The sequence below is a fragment of the Molothrus aeneus genome, chromosome 9 (assembly GCF_037042795.1).
Source record: "Molothrus aeneus isolate 106 chromosome 9, BPBGC_Maene_1.0, whole genome shotgun sequence".
Lineage (NCBI taxonomy): Eukaryota > Metazoa > Chordata > Aves > Passeriformes > Icteridae > Molothrus > Molothrus aeneus.
In genome coordinates this window covers 15151214-15170058 of record NC_089654.1, presented here as the reverse complement: position 1 = coordinate 15170058, position 18845 = coordinate 15151214, and the positions used below count along the sequence as shown (strand labels likewise).

The window sequence follows — 18845 nt, the reverse complement described above, 5'->3', positions numbered from 1 at the left end:
AATTTGAAATTACTAACTTTCTCAAAAATTTTATGGTCATTTAAAGGACCCTGTAAATGCAGTCAATAATTAAGTGAGGTATGTAAGTATTAATATTTAATAAGCTGCCAAATATGTATGTAAAAGCATTTAATTTACAAGAATTGTATGGGCATCCTTAAGTATTTAATAGCACAGTGGGCATTAAAAGTTTGTTATCCCTTTTTTGAAATACAATTTGTTATTCTTTCACTAGCCTTTCAGAACTGGAGGAAAAACTCAGCGTATTTTTTCCATTTCTGGAAGAACCTGTCTTTCTTAAAATGCCAGAGCACCTCATTAGCCGAAGCCTTGGTTAGCTTGTAGATAGCTGGCAGAGGTGTTTTGTTGTGCTTGTTTCCACTTCATTTTTCTCCGCTATTATGAGTAACTAGAAGTAAAAGCACAGTTTTCATTGCCTTTAATGGGAGCAGAATCTGCTTTTACTTCATGGCTATTTTCCATTCCTCTCCTGGCACTACACAGAAATGCATGTGAGGTGAGATGCAGTAGAGAGGTGACTTGGCGGTGAGGGTTCCAAAAGCCAACACTAATGCAGATAACATATTTTTTACTAGTTTTGCACATCTACAGGCCCAATATGGAGAAGTCATTAACTAAGATTTAAATTTTGGAAATTCTGGAAATATGGAGGAACTTAAAATTAAAGGCTCACATTTAACATCTCTCTACTTAAAGCAAGTCAGCAAATGAGGCAAAGCTATGAAGTTCATTAATACTAGAAGAAATGAACATGAGTCCTACCTGATTCCTGAAGCTTCCCCTTGAATGTACCATTTTTGTTAGAGGGCAGTTGTGCTGCTTCTTCTCTCTTTCAGAATGGCTGTTTGCAGTTCAGGTCCTCCCCAGCTTCTGGGTAAATTGAATTCCAACACCTACGACTGAATGAACACACAGAAGGTTTTAAATAATTTTCTCACCACCAGATATAACTCAGGGCATAATTATAAATTGGGATCATGACTAGTTTGTCCTGAATAGTTATGAGAGGTAACGATGCATGGGAAGGAAAACATCTCATTGATGAAGAGAACCTTATTGTCAGGGTCAATTTTAGAAAGCCACATGTTTTATCTATACATTCAACACAGAAACAAGCATAAAGCTTGGCATTTGAAAGGTCAGATTTTAAATTGAAGCCATTGTTCAAACATCTTCCCTTGCAACGAGAAGCAGAAGCAGCTTAGGCAAAGCAGTCTGAGTCTTCCCTTTCTGGCTCTTTTGTGCATGAGGGAACTGGATTCAAGAGCAATCTCAGGGCTGGTCTATCTGTGCCTGCTTCCAGCAGACATTTGTTTCTCTTTCCCAGCAACAGGCATGCCCAAAGGATGAAACCTATGCAGGATGAGTTCCTGACCATTGCTGCTGGGCATTGCTGGGGCCCAGAGCCTGGACCATGGTGACCGTGTACTGCTGCAGGGCTGGGTACCTGGGACACCAGCCACGGCCACTGATGGGGACAGGACCAAGAGGGGTGACATCGGCTCATCAGCAAGCCCAGGAGGTGTCAAGACCTTGCAGGCACAAAGGCAGAGTGGAAAGGAATTAGCTGAGAGATGATACAACTGCTCTGCAGAGCACAGCCACAACGGGAGCTGTAATCACAGAGGAAACAGAGTGTCTGTCTGAAACACTATTTCTGCTTTTTTTGGTGTAAATATAGGAACTATGACTTCATGTCTCGCACTTTGAGAGATGTACTCTTGGGCTTGTTTTATTCCATATCAGAGCTCTAAGAAATCCAAAACATGTCTCTCTATTTCAGTTCTGGCTGGGGGTTAATCTCTAGAAACAAGTAATGTAACATTTCCATCTATCTTTTCTACTCTTTTGGCAGTTTTAATTATACTAATATGCTATGACAATTTAAACAAGACACATCTCAGCTTCTGGCCTGCTCTGTAATGGTTCAGCTGCTACATGTGCTCCAGCATATTTTGCTCAGACAGGCTGCTGCTGGAGGCAAGGGGGAGGCAGAATAGTGCCCTTCTGTCATGAGAGGTTTCATTGCACTGATCATTGTATGTTTGACAGATTCTTTGTCAATGTCAAGTGTCTTTTGTGGTTAAGCCCGGTAAAGCTAAAACAAAAGGTCTCCTAGATATTAGATATATAGTGACATTACTGAATTCACTTGGAGGCAGTAATTTTTTGTCAGCCTATGAAAAGAAAAATGGAGCTAATGGCAAAACAAAAGGAAGATGCTGGCATGCCTTTTTAGCTATTTTTGTTTATGTCAGACATTGTGATTGACATCTGGCCCAGAACACCCCTTCAACCATTGAGCCTGGTGTCATGAAATAGAACAAAGAGAAATTGCCAGCCAAGAAAACACCACTGGCTCAGAAAGCACTGATTTTTGTTTATTTTCCTTTAAGTGTTTCATTTTCAGTAATCAGTATTGTTACACAAAAGTAGTTCACTCACATGCACCCCCCAATTACTATTTGGACTTTTAAGTTTCCTTCATGTTTGCTTTTTTCCTACTTGCTTGAATGGCAACAGAATGCTGGTTTGGTTGGATGACAGTCTGTCATAACAGTGATGTTTGAGGTTAGTGAAAACTGACGTGAAAAATACAATCCACTGGCCTTTAACCGAAATAGCAGCTCTGGTTTTTGTGGAGTTGGCAGGCAGTGTTTTTAAACCCCTTTCACGGTGAAGGCAGTTACAACGTGTTTTTCTCTGTATCAAGCAGTTCCATCATGAAGTACATTATCTACATCTGTTGTCATATCAGGATATTGCCTTTGAAGAGCAGTCTGCTGTTTCTTATATGGGTACTGCTCTTTTGAAGTGTCCTAAAAGGGTTAAGGTAATTTTATGGCCATTCTCCAGCGCCAGGACAAATACAAAGCTTTAAAATTTGTTTAAGAATTATTTTAGGGAAATACCAGAGAGCAAAATAGGTCCTGCAGACACAACACCAAGGAGTCTTTGTCACCATTGCTCTGCAAGTACTGTAGAATTTCAGAGACTCAGTCAAAATTATGTATTGGCAGGAGGAAATTATTCCTTAAATTTCTGACTTGATCTTGAAAGTATGATGCTGAACATAATAGAAAAATAAGACTTCTCACAAGATGACGGCAAGACAGTCCACCAGCCACTTCCCTCCATACACTTATATGTTGAAATCGTATCATAATATTTACCCTAATAAAAAACTGCCTTGATCACTTAAAAAAATCTGTGGAAGTTGGCCCTTGAATGCATCACATGTGCCAAAGTTAAATATTCTTACACCATTTTAAAAGGGTGCCCTTCAGGAGCACTTCAGGGGTGTATTCTCCCGTAGAAGCAGACACTTAACTCCCCTCAGCATTAACAGCAGATATGCTTACGCTTCGAGTGGAGAATTTCTCTCTGTCTCTTTGCACAGTGCTCTAAGAACTTTGAAGAAATTGAGAAAAACAGAGAGCACAGTATATTAATTTTAAAGAGATGAAAGCAGTACATGTCATTCCTAAATTTCATGGAAAATGCACCGTTAGTAACAAAGATGAGTAGAAAATTTCAAAATCATTCTGAGCAGCATTAAAATCAGTCTTCCCTGATTTTCTGTTTTCCCCTTCTTTTCAAAGCACATACATTAAACTCATTTTATGCTTATAATATATATAATGATTCTAGACAACATAAGAAGGACACTGAGATTCTTCCTATTTCAACGTATAAAGTGGCAAGCCAATTTATGCAGCTTAAACCATTGCTAAAGAAGATGTATCAAAAATTGCCTGTGATCATTACAAATAACAGTCTGAAATGTTCACAAGGAGCTGTTTGCTTATCATATTTTCATTAAAACATCTTTTCACCTGATTTTCTTTTCCCATGCCTGTAACCTGCATTGTAATCAGTCTTATTAACTGAGAACATAAATATGATTTATTATGGTCTGATAATGGAAGCTACATGGACCAAGAGAAGGGATATATTGTCCTTTGATAAAATGGCTCTTTTCTCTCAAATAGAGCTCTATCATGAGAGCATGCAGAATGTAGTGAGTGATTATTTCCTGAGGGTGAATGATGGCAGAACCCTACAGAAAATCTTCTTGTTGGCCATGACAGCCTCCGAGTGTCCCCAAATCTCACTGAGTTTGACAACCTGCAGACAATTTTGATGAACTGTATTCTTCTGTCAGAGACAGCCTGTCTGGGAGGAGAAAAGGGAACCTTTATCGTCTGATCTGCTATTATTGTCTTGATCTTTTATAAGCAATCTCTAATGCACATGAATATAATATCCTTTCACAGAAGTGCCAAACATAATAGAAATGTAGTTAAAGGACCCTTTTCCCGGTTATGTAAATGTCCTAATACCATAATTAGAAAAGATGGGTTGTGAATGATAGCAGCAAGAAAGGGTAATCAAAATGTTTTAACATTGTCTTTCTGTTTTAAAGACCAAAATCTGTGATAAATAGCATTTATGGTAGATATGGGGAACCAGCTTGTGCTGAAACTTTTACTTAAAAAGAAAATAGTTTTGAGTATAAAACTGTTATATTTTCATAAAACACATAAATGGCAGCTGGTCTTAAGCCAGGAATGATTACTGGCAGATATGACTTAAAGAAAATGAGTATTCCACTCAAAATCCCTCCATGGTTGTTACAGAAAGAACAAAGCATGATTATTATGTAGTGTATTTGAACAAAGGGCTGTTCAAGACTAACTAAGTTCGCCAACAAATCTCTCTTTTATCTACATCCAGAAGAACAAGCATACCCAAATCTTTTTCAATTAACAGTTGTACACATTAGCAAAATACCCGTCTTTCTCAGCTCAAGCAGTCTGGCTTATTTACCAGAAAAAATGAACTGTTTTGGGGGGAAGGTTTCCAAGTTCCCCAGCAAAAGCAAGATACTTGATTTTTCATTAACCTTTTGACATCTGGAGCTGGGATGTCCCAATATTAACTACTAATGGTCTTCTGCATTACCAGTTGGTGTTGAGAGAAGTCCCAATTGTCAGAGTCAAAAGGTTAATCAGCAATTTCACACCGGTGATGTGGTCAGAGTTACTCAGTTAGGCAGTAACAGAGTTCATGTTACAGCCTAAACAGGAGGAAAAAGAAAATTAAGTCATTAACAGAAAACTTCATCCCAACATTATTAAATCCCTCTTGTTGTTTTTTTTTTGGTTTTTTTTTTTTGTTTTTTTTTTTTTTTTTTTGCTAGAAAATAGTTCATTATAAATATTCTGACTTTTTAGAGGATTTTGCAAACCTTTGCTGGGAAGTCCAAGTCCAAATGTGTGACCAACTTCTTTGGTTTATTCTACTTTTCAAAAGGGAAAAAGTAAATTTTTACTTACTCACCAAGTGCTCAGTCCAGACCAGTGTGAAAGAAGAGTTTTGTGTCTGTAACCCATGGAGATTTTGGTAAACCTCTCCAAATGGCCTAATTCAGCCTGAGAGTTGTGTATTCTCTGCTGGAAGTGAAGACATCTGAGTGTCCATTCATTCCGGGTGAATTTCATAGTGCAGATGCTGTATCAGAGATAAAGAACACTGCAGAGCAAAACCCAGTGTAGACTTTTCCCACTTTTCCCTCCTACTCCTCTTTCTGTTATGATTGTAGAAAATAAGTCAACAGCAGCATACCCTTAACAAATATGGACAGCAATATTATTTCATGAGAAAGTACCCACATAAACAGCCAGGCCAGTACCTCAGCTGGTGTCATTTTACCACAGCATACTTTAACTTGGGGCTCAAGAGTTCTATACATAGAAAAAACAGATTTATTTTATAAAACAAAATATAAAATATCACTGTAAACATTTCAGCTTAGCATTTGCTAACAATAACAATGTTCACACAAAATTACTTCTTTGCCCTACTATTATCTGAACATGTTAACCATTGCTTGTCTTGTGTTCAGCCCTGATCAAAAACCTTCTGCTATCACCATATTTATCAGGCGAGTTCTATGGTCTTGAGACATTATATCTTTTTTCCTGTGTCCAAGACAAATAAATAACAAATCTTGCCCACAACAACCACTCAGTTTAAGTGGGGACAGGATTTTATCCTAGAATGTTCTGAAAAAATACCAGTCTTTCCAAGTGCCCTATTGCTTAGTCCACCAATTAGCTGCCTATGGAGCCTGAGTGTCCTTGTACTTCATCCCAGTCCCCACCTGCATACTTGGCTGCATATGTTTATGCAATTAGAAATGGTGAAAATTTAATAATATTAGGACAAACCTGAGCGAGCTATAATTCTGTTAATCTCTCAAACTGGATTGTTGAAAACTTGCTGAATTACCCACGCGTCTCTCAGGTGCCAATGAGTGAGTCAATATCATACCAAAGATCTCACAGCATAGCAGACATAAATTCTACTTCCAAAATCTCATACACACCCTCAAATAATGAATCTAATGTCTCTAAAGTACTGTCAGGAGAAAAAAAAGCAGTTTCCTCCAATTACCAGCCTTGTTCTCAGTGGCCCAGAGTGTAAAAAGAAGAACACAGGGCAGATTTGTGTGGGGAAGGAGTGGTCACTTTAAAGGCCTGTGCCTTCCTATACTGTACATGTGTATATGCACTGCAGCAATCCAAGTCTCCTGCCTGCAAGGGAGGACCACTGACATTAACATACTTGGCTTTGCTAGGTCCTGTTGGCAAGCCCTAGGTCCTGTTGGCAAGAAACTCCACATGATGGGAGAATGAAAGTTTGTTTCATCTCAATCTGATGCCTCACTTTACTTTACTTTTAAGACCCTGTTTTGCACATTGTTTTATAGAGTGATGATAACTGGTGGCTTGCATAAAAATAATCACCAGTCTAGAATAATCCCAGATCACTTCAGAAGTGTGACTTTGGTTGAAATAAGAAGGAATTTTCCTTGAATGGGAGAACAGAATTATTTAGAGTTGAAGCACAGTAGATCAATTAATAACTGTTCTTGGAAGAAAAACCCCAAGCTCTTTTAACTCAAGTTGTGAGGGCTTTGGGTTTGTATCTAAGCCAAACTAGGTATTTGTTGCAGAATGGGGCTGTTCAGCATGACGAGGAAATTGCAAGTTTTGTGGCATTGAGTCTATAGGCAAGAAGAAAATGTTGTCTGCAGATCAACCAGTTCCTTTTCTTTTTTTTTCCCCCTGTACATTAATTTTCCTCATAGACTTCATTTCCAAATTTGTGCCTTGTTTACTCTTTGAGATCATAGAGAATTTTGGTGAGGAGGTGACCAGGTGAGAAACAGGTTTTCCATGATCACATAACTGAGGTACTGCTCCCACTCAGGCATTATGGGATGCTGAGGTCACAGAAAATAGAACTGGAAGGTTCATCCAATAGCTGGCAGCATTCCTCAGATTTTTGACTACTCTGTCATAGAAATACTCCAGTGATAGGTACTTCATCATCACTCCGGTCAATTATCCCAACAGATAACTCTCCTTTCCTAAGTGACAAATACAGTCTAACTGTGAGAGAGACCAATGGCGTTTTAAGGCATTATATATTTTTCTTGAATTCAACTTACATGTGTTTACACCTTTCACCTTGTTTCTTCATTTATTTCTGTCTCTGTTACCAGTCCTTCACCATTTTTCACTTTACATTTTTCCTTTACATTTTTTACTTTACAAGGTGGACTTTCTCCATACTACCTACCATTTCTACATTGACTCCCTTTCTTTTTAGTCTTCTGAACTGTGCTCATTACCCTTGCATTTCTTTTCTTCTTTGTGTATTTCCAAGCCCCCCATGAAAAACAAATTCTCACATGCCAGTAGCCTCACTACACAGACCTATCCCTTGACATCTCCCAGAGGGCAGCTAAAACACCACATTTTATTCATTGCATCAGAACCACTTTTGTTAAACAATGAGGAATTAAGCAGATGTAGTCAAATTCAGGTCTAAAGCTGATGTTCTTGAGATATGACTGAAGAGCGTAGCTAGTTTTGGGAAAAGCACAATATGCTCTGAACACATATGAAGGAGCATTACACAGCCTCTGAAGAGGGAAATCAGGACTGCTGGCAGACATGGGAAACAGATGCTTGCTTCCTGCTGGCTGGTCAGGTGTTTCATGTACAAAATGAGTTACAACACAGGTCTGGACCTGCAGGTTCCAGAGCACCAAAGAGACTTTGCATCAAATTTATGCCAGATAAAGTACCATCAAAAAGAGTTAAGATGGAGCACCACCATCAGCAGAAAATTGTTTTACTTTTGTTGCCTCAAGTCAGGCCCCTTGCAATATTGCAAGGTACAGGTAGTACAGAAGTCCAGTACTGTCCCTGGGGCACTGAAGGCTGCTTGGTCTGACAGATATTTGGAGATCCCAAGATAATGTCCAAAAATTCAGAGCAGCTCAAGCACCAGTGTTTCTTAAAAAAAACCAAAACTGTTTCAACTTATTCTTTCAAATTTTGACAGAAAATTATTAAAGAGGTGACTATGCTGTGTTCCTGCTATGGCAGGAAGCAGTATGATAGATAAATGGGAGGACTAAAGAAACTTACTCCATGCTTACACGAGGAAAACAAGTTTGTTTTCCTTCATGTTTCATAGTGCATTGTTGCTACAGTGTAAATTTTTTGAACTGCAGTGTTTTCCTATCTGCTTTGACCTGGATCTGTGCCTGAGAGGGCTGAATGCAGTGGTCTGAAGCAAGACTATTGAGGTCACCTGACAGAGCAGCAGTTTGCATTAGCACTCAAGATGCACAGCAACGAGAAGCTCAGGCTGTGCCTCTCCGTGGAAGGTCCACACATAAAGCAGGGAAACTAAACTTGGACTTGGGAGGCAGAGGTTCTTTGTTTCCTGCATGATCTCAAACAACATATTTCTTCTCTCCAAGACTCATTTCTTCCCCAAAATAGGGACTGTCAGCTTCCTGTCCTCTCTCAGGGCTGGTGGCTCTTCTGGTTAGTGGCTGTTTCTGATTATGGGTAGGTCTGATGACTGTGAGTCTGACTTCCAGGAGGCCTCTGGACACTCCTATATTATATTTGATAATGAAGCCTCCTGTCTTATCCAATCAAAACAAAAAAAGAAAGTCAGACCAGAGAAAAAAGTCTCAGCACAAAATGGCAGCCTCAGTGCAGCAAAGTCAGAGCCATTAGCTATTGACTACTATAGAAATACTGAAACTGCATCAGGGATTTCTTTCTTTAATTGCTATTTAGGGATTTAAATGAGATTTTTAAAAAGAGAGAAAGACAGAATGTTTAGTCTACAGTCACTCTTTGCTGCCAATACAGGCTATCATATAAATTACTTAGACACTTTTAAAAATACATTATTTACTCAATAACCCATAATGGGTCCAGAGCTCCTTTTACACGCTATTATAGAAGTACATAATTGCTGAATTTTCAAATGGATATTTCTTCTAGGCAATAGTCTGTAATGGCTCCTTCAAAGCTCTTAGGCTTTTATCATATGAGGGCCTAAGTAGAAAATGTTTAGTTCACTGATCATTGACCTAATAGAGAGCAACAGCTTCTCTGGAACAACTATTGTCTGTTGGGGCAGATGATGTATGAATGACATTTTAAAAAATTCTTGGAAGTATGTGCTAGGGAAAAATTACTGTTCTGTACAAAGCAAATACTGCTGACGAGCTTCTCAGAATTCTTTTGTTTGGTTCTGCTTGGTTTAGTTTTTTATTTGCTGTGTGAGCCCAAGAGCAAAAGAAAAGAGTTGGTTTTGTGTATGAAATGCAAACTCAGTCTAGGACCCATTCAGAGCAATGAGAGACATTTTGATGTTCTCAGAGATCATTCAGCTCAATTAAAAGTTGTCTCAAATGAAAATGCAATGTAAGAAGCTGAAATCTGAAATTAGAGAAGTCAGGGATGCTGCAATGGGGCAAATCACATTTCTTAAAGTCATGCTGAACACATAAAACACACAGGACTATCCTGAGCTTGATCTAGAAAGGAAATAGGCAACTTGGCACGTTTGCAGCACTATTGCTATGAATCTCACAATCTCTGAGCTGCTGTTCTGTTCTTACATTTAGCTTTGAAGTCTGCTGCTTCTATTTCAGACACAAAGAAAGGTTCAGGTTCCTAAAAGCTTGATGTAAGAGAACACATTTTCTCTTCCTACGCACTTTGGGCAGTAAAACCCTTGGCATTACTGCCCAATAAATGTCAGCTGGATCTAAGTGCAGGACCAGAGAGGATGAATGGGAGCTGGGGGCACTCTGAGACTCTCAGAGATGCTGAAGGACACCTCCGTCTGTGAGCCCGATGGGCCAGGGGAGACGTCCTTGCTGGGTGGCACAGCCCACAGCTCCCTCAAGGGCTTGGAGCAATGGTGCAGCTCACCAAAGAAGGCTACTGAATAACCTGCTCAGGAGCTGGGTATGATCTTAACACTGTGTGCCATCAAAGCAGACCAACTATCCCCAGCACAGCACTGTTTTGTATGCGATCTGACATCGGAAGCACTCCCATGCTTTTTATCATTGGATTTCTCCAGCCTGGTAAAGCTGCCTGGGACTCCTAGTATTCTGGCATGATTAACACTAAAAAATACAGTCGCTGGCAATTCTAATAGTTCCTTCTGTTTGATGCATCTGATCGAAGAGAAACTGAAATTACAGACCAATATGCACCCAGGCTGCACCAGTTAGCCTCATCATGCAAATGAGGCACACTTGCAGGTGAACTTATTAGAGATCAAATAGTTTTAGGCACTGCAGATAATGAAGGCAGAGCGCTTATGTTGCAACAGTCAGAGCTGGAATTTAATCATGTTGTTGATACCTACTGCAGCAGTGAATAAACACAGAAACATCCACAAAAATAAAACACTTAGAATGAAAGGATGGTATAAACCAGACAAATAATAAGAATAAAAACCACCCAAACCAAGGAGCACAGTGGTTTTCAAGAAGGAAAAATCTTGCTCGTTAGATCTGGAAAGACTTTGAGCCCTACTTTTTTCAGCTAAGCTGTTGGGTAAGTGGGGGTTGCAAGGAAAAGCTGAGTGGTGTCACTGTCTGTTCCAAGAGGGAAATGGCTCCTTCTTTTGGAGATGGCTCTGCAAGGAGAAAGGGGAATGCCATGCAGCACAATGCTTGAAATCAATGAGAGAGTGAAAGAGATTCCTAAGAGATTCTGTTTCCACACTGGGAAACAGAATCTCTTAGGAAATAATTAAGAATGAAACAGAGAAACAGCTTCCTGGGGTGGAATTTATAACAGAGGTTACACAGCTGACAGGCTGGATTAGCAATTTGGTAAACATTAAGAATAAATGCATTTTGCAGAGGCATTTGCCCCTTCTGTCTCAATAACCCCCCACATGTTCTTACCATCCTTTATGCAAAGATCTGGAGAGTCCCTTAGAAGGGTCACTAAGGTTTGCTCATTTTAAGAAGCAAAGATGCGACCCAGCAGGTGAAACCTGCAAATGGGAAACATTTGAATTCCTTTTGGCAGACAGAAATGGATAAAAATACAGCTTGGCATTTCTTCTAATACCATTTGGTAGTAGAAGAGCTCCAGAGATGTCAACAGGAAGCCCTAGAGGTTAGAGGGAATGACGTAACCATATGTGACATAATGCTTGTTGTAGAGATTTCCTGGAACTGATTAGTGCCATTCATGATAACAGCAGCCAGCGAGAGTGTGAGGACTGGGTGAAGGCCCAGGCAGCATTCAGGCATTGAATATTTTTCATTCTCTTTTAATGCAATGTCTGGTCTCTCTTGTTTCAGATGCATAATAGAATAACTATGTGGTATTCCCATGCAGCTTTGTCTGGGAAGATTTGGAAGCAGCACACTTACCAACAATGTGCAGCTACTGCCACGCAAAGGGCCACAGAGAGAGGACTGTAGAGGTGGAAGGACAGCGAATACTCTGAGCTCCTCCTTCATCTAGATGTCCTCCCTTCCATTCCTCTCTTATTCCCAGAAATATAAGGTGCAGTCAGGTCATCCTCATCAGGATATTGTTTTATGCCTAGTCTATATAGACATGCTATGAAGTGCCATCTATATTTAACAGGAGGCTTCTGATCTGTGTGAGTGGGTGGAAACCGATAGTGAGTGACATGGATGCTGACAATGGCACACAAACTCCACAACACTCTTAAAACTTTTAATTGCATTTTAAAGTAATGTAACAAGGCAATGTTTAATGAGTACTTTGTTAAAGAAATTCTGACTTTATAAGCTAATTAAAGAGAAGGGAGGGTTACTGCACTAGGGCAAGAAATCCAGGCTGCTGAATGCCTATACTGTAGCAACATGTAATTCAGATTCAATTGGCAGCTTTGCAAAACTCCAGCCAGCCAGAATGAATGATTACTTTTTTTTTGATGGGCAAATAAATTATTATTATCATAATGATTATGTTAATAGAAAAAAAGTAAAGGATAGGCAAGTACTTTTTTTGCCAGGGCTGGTAAATTTTCATGACACTTTTTGCAAAGCTGTCATATGGCTGGCTTAGATGAAACTGGAAGGCTTTATGTGGGTAACATTTAACTTTAAACATTCTTCATGGAAACTTACATGGCACATAATTTACATATTCAATACCAGTGACAATTTACTTCTCCCATCTGAGCAGGGCTTTCAACTATGCCACTTGAACTAAATTAATAAACAGTAATTAGAGAATGTTGTGCGAGCGAGCTGTTGATGTTGAGAAGATTCTAATCAACACCTTCTTTTAAGGGCCAATTAAAGCTGAATGTATGCAATATAAACATCTTCTTGTATTTAGACATGAACTGGTGAACAAGGTAAAAAATAAAAATCAGAACAATTACAGCAGGTTAGAGATGATCCAATGGAAAGATGAAGCTTCATTAATAGTGAAAACAGCAGTAATTTCTGAAAACCAATGGCCACCTTCCATGGAGAAGCACTGACAACTTGTGCAAGTTAATTCTAACCAGGACAAACCTCAATGCTTTTACTGTCAGGCTTTTCTCTGAAAGCAGCTCTGTAGCTGCCTCCAATTTCTACTGCAGTATTCCCCTGTCTGTGAGACAGCCCTGCATCTGAAGTGAGTCCAGAGCTGCAGTAGAAAGATGGCCCCCCTGGGGGAGACAGTAAAGGTGAGTGTAGCCACCCCATTACTGCTACCTCATAGCAGAGAGAGGCTCCCTGCAAGGTGATCTGGGGAAGAATTTGCACAGCACAGCCCCCAGCAGCAGTGCTGGTGGGAATACAAACACAAGGATTAGGCTGAGCGAAAGGTAAAGCTGCCCCACATTGTCTCAATTCTATTACTGGGAAACAAGAACAGTTAGGCCAGAAGAGCTAATGCTCTTGTACCTGTTACCTGTGAGTAGTCCCTCACCACAAAGATAAGGTGGTGTACTCCTGAAAGGTAAACTTAAGACAACCCTTGTTTCCAAAATTCCATAAGGACAGAGGGAAGGCCATCTTTGACTTAAACAGAGAGGATCCTTAGTGTACCAAAGGGAGCCTGCAGTAGCAACTGAGACTTGTGTATCACCACTATGAACTGTCAGTAAGTTAAAAATATGCATAACTTCATCCAAACCTCAGCTCACTGCTTCCTAAAGCACATCTTTAAAAAAACTGTCTAAGCTGGTGCAATGAAGCGCATGCAAAATTTGTCCTCCAAGTTAGAAGATACAACAGGCTAATAAAGGTAAGAGAAACATCTGTTCCAATACTGCACCAGTATCATTTGGAGAAAATGACTACATCACTTAGGGCCATTTGATATCCAGAAACACTACCACATAATAGGATGTTGTCACCTCAGGCTCTACTGAAATCTATAGGAATTTTACTTGTTTAAGAATATAGGATTAAGCACAATGATCAGTGTTTCTTCCCTTTGAAAATAAACATTTCCCACTTACCATTTCTATAGTGGTGTGAGATCATTATCTTATGACAGTGTTTCATTCCACCAGCGTTATCTCCTAATTAGCTATATTAAAAAATATGTAAGGGGGTGAAGGTGGTGAGTGGACTTGTGAACCTAGCAGGTCTGATGTGTTCTTACAAGCTCTGCTAATCCCAAACATTGAAAATATATTAGTAAAACCAAATTAGCACTTTAAAGAACAACACAGCAAAAGCCTCATGTCTTGAACTCTGTAAATTCAGCATGCATCAGAGGGGCTCTTACACCCAGAACAAAGCCCTTGGGCAGGGGAGGGGAGCAGGAGCAGGGAGAAGTGAGGAGTAGCATGCCAAATGGGAAATCAGCCCTGGGAAGAGAGCACAGCTGAAAGGCTGATAACCTCTACAGTGTGGTCAGCCCTACATTACAGTAGAATCATTACCTAAGGTGTTTGGTGTAGGACCTGGGGACTTCTGAAAAGCCAAGCACAGAGAAGTTTACCATGGATGAAAAGATACAAGTAATACCAAGAAAAAATATCTAACAAAATGTGTTCAATATCCTCTGCACTTTCTCCATATCCTGAGAGATTACTGCATTTATAGGCACAAAATCATAAAAGCTTCCTCCAAGATGCTTCATCATATATGAGCAGGTCTAGGGGGTCTCAGTTGTGGAATGGTAAGAATTAGGAAGGTGGGTATTCTGGTAAGCTGGACTCATTTCTTCTCCCAAGAGATAGGCTAAATTCCTAAAAATCTCTCTTTGCAACAGAAGAAACCAGGACACATTTATACATGACAGATCATTTTAGAGGTACTCAGACACATGCAGGAAGCACCCCCTCAGCAACAGTATTCTTCTAGCCAGCAGAGCCAAAAGCTATGATTTGTTTCTGTTTCTGATTTGTTTTTAAAACTCAATTCAGTAGATGCGTAGGTGATTTTCAGGGTGTTCTGAAGGAGCAAAGTAGATGTTTGAAGAATACTGATAGTATGAGACAGGCTCTAAACAGACATTTACTCCAATATCTGCAGATCAGTTCAATATGCAGCATGCATTATTACTTTTTTTCTGATCAGATGGAACTTCTAGGCCCAAATCTGCTTCCAATAACCATGGTCCCTCAGTAACTTCACAGCAAACAAGGAGGTGCAGAGGGAAAAACTCATGTAAGCAGGAAGGGAATGAGTCTACATTAATGTCCTCTGTAGATTTTTGTTTTCCATTGAAAGTTTTCTCTTGCCTAGCATCACTTCATAGAATGAATTGGGTTGGAAGGGATCTTAAACATTTTCTAGTCCCAACCCCTCTGCAAGGGGCAGGGACACCTTCCATAAGATCTGGGTGCTCAAAGACCTGCTCAACCTGGCCAACTTCGATCCTTTTTTCACACCTCTTCGAGTCCATTTGGTGAATAAATTAAATTCCTCACTTGCTCTTAATACTTTTTAAATGCAAGCCAAGCCTCTTGGCTTTTCATACCTGGACATCTACATTTTTAGAAATGCTGTTGGATAATTTCCCTCTCTTTCATAGGCTGGTGCTTTGACCTATATGCACCTCGTGCACTCCCTAAGGTTCATGCATAACTGCAATGGACGATTAGTCCAGCTAAGTCTCTAGCAATTTCAATGGCTTATGCAAGAGTAGATGGGGCACAATATGTAATTTCAGCTTTTTTTGTAAGGCTTTTCAATCTTTCCATGAACTAAATCATTTTATCAGTTTCATTCTCTTTCTTTTTTTTTTTTTTAATTTGCCCCATTAAACTACAGAACTGGAACATATTCATGAATAGTTTCTTTCTGCTTTAACTCAAGGAGTTCCTGACATAACAAAAACTGGTAATTAACTGGCTCGAAGACATTTACAATAGCTGCTTTAAATAAGAAGTCCTACTATGCAGCACTTGGAGCACTGACTCCACAGTGCTGATACCACTGCAATGCACCCTGAGTTAAACAAGCTTTGCTGCTCCACCTCAGCAACAATTCTTGGCTGTTTTCATCACTGCTGTCCTGCTCCAAAGTCCTCCCACATTTCTTTGCATGGAAAAGGCTACTGAGCTCCTCCATGATGATTCCCTGCTCTCAATCCACTTGGCTCTGTGACACTTCCTTAAACACTCCATTATCAGAGGGCCACTTGCCACCAGCACAAGAACCAAGTGGCAGGACTCCAGAGGCCGAGCACAGCCTGGCCTCCCCTCCTAGCTATTGTCACAGCTGCTCCTTGCTGTTGGCACAGATGCATTTTGGCACACTTTAGCAGTCCCTATGACCTGCTCCTGCCTCACACCCTACTTAGAGCAGGAAGGGCTCTTCCTGATAGAAGAATCAGGCTTCAATTTTTCAGGTGTCACTCAGCAGTGTGTGATTTGAAGCTGCTGTTGCATGTTGGCTCTAAGCATAGCCAGTTTTGCCTACTCATGCTTATCTCCCCTGGTTACAGTACATGCTGTCTCTGATGAAAATATTACTCTGAGGAGTATTTGGCTCCCCCATACATTTATGCTCTCTGCTAACTAGCCCAAGCCTTATTGTTTCAGTTCCTAATATTTTGCATCATTTGTACAGCCAGCAATACATTTAAATTGCATGAAAGAAAACTTTAATATATATCTTTCCCCAGTGCTGCAGACAGATTGCTTCACTGTGGAACAATTACATGTGTTAGCCTATATTTCTTGTAAATCAAATCATGTAAGGACATCTCAGCCAGAACAAGCCATAAAGCTAGATGAGGAAAGGAAAAAAAAATCTCCAAATATGTACAGCTTAAGTTACAAAACTATAAGAAAATAAAGCAAAATTGAAAAGGGCAAAGGAGACAAAATGTAAACACAAATTTTTATACACTGTGTAATACAGAGTGAATGTCATTTTGACATTCTGGTACCATGGGCTGTCAATATAGTTCAGAAAAGAAAGAGATATCTCCAGAATCATGGTAATACTGCTCTCACATCAAAGCTGGTTACAAGATCTATGTTTGTGGTTGCTCAATCTAACTGCCTGCTTGGAAACTAAACAAGGAGAAATAATATCCTGAATAATTGTAAAGTGTCCAGAAAGATCATGAATCTTCAGAACTACCTATGGAAATGCAACCCTTTTAGTGGGAGCCCACAACCACACCCCTCAGTGCAATGAGTGCCTCATGGCAGCTGAAAGTCCTCTGAACCTGCTGCACTCAGGCCTTCTGTAGGACATCAAGGAAGCAATTGTACCACATTGCTAAGTTGATTTTATGCCTTTGAAAAATCTCCTCCTTAACACAAATACTGTATCACTGTCAGCTGAACACATTTAGCTTTTGCATTAGTATTATTTTTCAGAGGTCAGACATGTGACAGTAACAAAAGTCTTTTGCCAAGCCATGTATTTCAGGTCTGCATCTGAATTTCCCCAGAATCTGGTACAGTTTAAATATGAGTAACTGCCTCTGGCTCATAGCTAATGCAAAACTTCTGTCCTCTGGAGTCCTCCAAGGCTCTGCTCATGGCTTCCTTCCCCACACAGGCATGGGGAGACACATCCACCCAGTGCCCTCTCTCACAGTACGCACTGCTTAGCAGGTCAGGCAGACTGTAGGAATGATGGCATTTTCCCTCCCATTTTATCCCCAGCCTGAAGACTGCCAGGTGTTTTGGTGGAGCTTTAGATGGTAGCCACATGATTTGTGAGGAGTCATGCCTCCACCAAGGGCCACAGCTGCCAGGCTGCCCTGACACCACCAGTGTGGCTGCTGGTCTGTCTAACACTTGTGGGATGGTGGAGTGGAGCAAAAGCCTCTGGGAAGATGGATAGCAGCTGCCCACTCACATAGGTGGGCTCTTACAGGGGAAGACAAACATGGTCTCCACTCCAGGGATGGTGTGTTTTATATTACATTGCAATTGTATGAAATACCAAACCACCACTCAGTACAGTAACTTCTGGTGATTATACAGATCTAGGATGTTCAGAAGTATTTCAGGAAGCCCAATTTCTGGAGACACATGCAGCTAAAGATGCCTAGGCTCTGCTTTTTGCTAGAAATAAGTAACATTCCTGCCCCACCACTCCGGTCACTGCGACTCCAGCAGCCATTGTCAGTTTCAGTGAGCTTTGGGACAGGTCTGGTCTGTGAGTGGTTCCACAGCCCAGTTCCCCTGATAAGGGAAGTCACAGATTTCTGCAGTACAGTTTCACAGTGAGCCTGCTGTCGCCAAATTAACTATTAACAATACCAACTAATATTGCATAAACATTAATATTAGCTTTCCCCAAGCAATAATGCTATAAATCCTCCTCTGCTGTGAACTGCTGAGAGGATTTGAGGGACACAGTCCCCCTCTCCAGACCTACCTCCAACTGTACGTGGCAATTCCTGTGATTCTTTTTCTCTCTGTCTCTCAGCACAGGTGGGGTCCAGATATTCTGTCAGTTAAATTTCATTTTTCAGCCTGTGTAGTAATTCAGAGAGTGTTTTGGTTCACTTGGCTGGCACAGAGTATTTTCACCACACCCTTGTCTCTTCAGACAAACAATGTCTTTTCTAACCGCTGGCAGAGCCAAACCTAGCGAGTAAGAAGGAACAGTTGTTAAGGCATAATAAATAAAGCCACCCTGAAGAAATACCTACACAAAGCAAGATGAATGGGCATCAACTACCTGGACAGTGTTGCTGCTAAACAAGGCAGGAATAAATCAGACATGTCAGGAGCACTAGGATACCTGACAAACAGGGGACGACGTTTCTTCAAACCATAGTTTTATCTCTGCTTATTTGGATCAAACACTTGTAATAGTTGTGGATTAATTTCCTTCCCATAGTCAAAACAATAAAAGCCAGGCACCATTTTATTAATTTCCAAACCAGCGTCAGATAAGCAGAATTGCATTTAAAAAAGTAAACACCCTGCCATAGAATTGGAGGATATGTAAGCGTTTGGGGTTTTTTTCCTGTGTCTGTAAAAGGGGGAGGGTTTTAACATTATGA

General features: G+C 40.3%; 1 long non-coding RNA gene across 1 annotated transcript; it reads right to left on the bottom strand.

Moving 5' to 3' along the window:
* Window positions 1–792: 792 nt before the first annotated feature.
* On the bottom strand, window positions 793–18389 carry LOC136560400 (uncharacterized). Its single transcript, XR_010784142.1, has 3 exons — window positions 18212–18389; window positions 5365–5535; window positions 793–920 (listed from the first exon to the last, which is right to left on the bottom strand). It is a non-coding gene; the product is annotated as an uncharacterized lncRNA (long non-coding RNA).
* Window positions 18390–18845: the final 456 nt, after the last annotated feature.